Genomic DNA, 1,099 nt, shown 5'->3' on the forward strand with positions numbered 1-1,099 from the left:
GCAGAGGTCTGGCCCGGGTCCTGGGTTCAATTCCCTGCCTCGGCGGGTCTTGGATTCATATTATTCCACGGACCTGATAATTCTCGCCTCAGTGCCTATTCCAATCATGGAGTCCCAATCTACATCTCTGGACATTAGCTTGCTTATTCTCCACAACGGCCCCCTCAATGCTGAGGATGCCTGGCCTCCGCCTTGGGGGTGTCCAGGAGTGGACGCCTCACAGGGAAAGCCAGGATGGGTTCCACAGCGGCATTCGTACAAGCGCCTTGAGACCCTTGCGGGTGTGTTGTGCGCTATTCTTGTATCATTTTACGCTACGGAGAAGGTTAGCATGGCCCCTGCGCTGGGATGACACGCATATTCGTGATTCGTTCCATATTATGGCTGGCATTTCCCTCCTCCGGCGGCGGTGGTTGTTCCCGGGGTTTCTCTGGGTGCGTTCTCTACGCATGTCTCCGGACTCCCTTCCTCTGCCTGCGTCCGTTGTGATGGGCGTTGTGGAGGTGGGTTAGTCGCCTTTCCCGCTCTGGTGGCAGGGAGGCTGGCTCGGCCGTCTGGTCTGGCTGCGTCCTTGTCGGCGGTGACAGAGTTTTCTGCGGGTGGCCTATTCTGGCTGTCTCCTGTCCTTTCATTTGGGGCCCGCTCCCCTGGGCGCGGCCTACCTTCGGTCTCCTCGTCCGCCTGTGGGTGAGGGCGTCCCGCCCTTGCATGGGTGGGGTCCTTCGGCCATTCCACCCTGATTACAGGGTGCCGGTCTTCACGAGGTGCGTTCAGGTTTGGCTTCCGGGCCCGAGTTTCGGCTATTCCCGGTCTCGTACTGGTGCTGCCGCTCCCTTTTTCGCCCCTAGATCCTGGCTTTCGGCCATCTCACTCCAGGGGGTTCCCTGGGGGGGGGGCTTTCTCCGCCATTCCGTCCCGTCTTGGGACGTGGCTGTCTCGGTTCTTGGGCTCTTCGGGCTTGCTGGCCGGTGTCCGGTCTTGCTTGTCTTGCGGACTTTCCACGGGGTCCCACCTTCTCGACGGGTTCGGGTGCCTACTCCTTCCCTTGTCTGATCTGAAGGGTTTTCTGGGAGGTTTGCGGCCTGTTTTGGTTAGTGGT

At 60.1% G+C, this 1,099-nt stretch overlaps 1 non-coding gene across 1 annotated transcript; it reads left to right on the forward strand.

Annotated features, from left to right (window-relative positions):
• The first annotated feature begins 280 nt into the window (after positions 1-280).
• Positions 281-383, forward strand: LOC147725522 (U6 spliceosomal RNA). Its single transcript, XR_015309855.1, has one exon. It is a non-coding gene; the product is annotated as a U6 spliceosomal RNA (small nuclear RNA).
• Positions 384-1,099: the final 716 nt, after the last annotated feature.

Source organism: Lissotriton vulgaris, chromosome 3_2 (assembly GCF_964263255.1).
Source record: "Lissotriton vulgaris chromosome 3_2, aLisVul1.2, whole genome shotgun sequence".
NCBI classification, from domain to species: Eukaryota; Metazoa; Chordata; class Amphibia; order Caudata; family Salamandridae; genus Lissotriton; species Lissotriton vulgaris.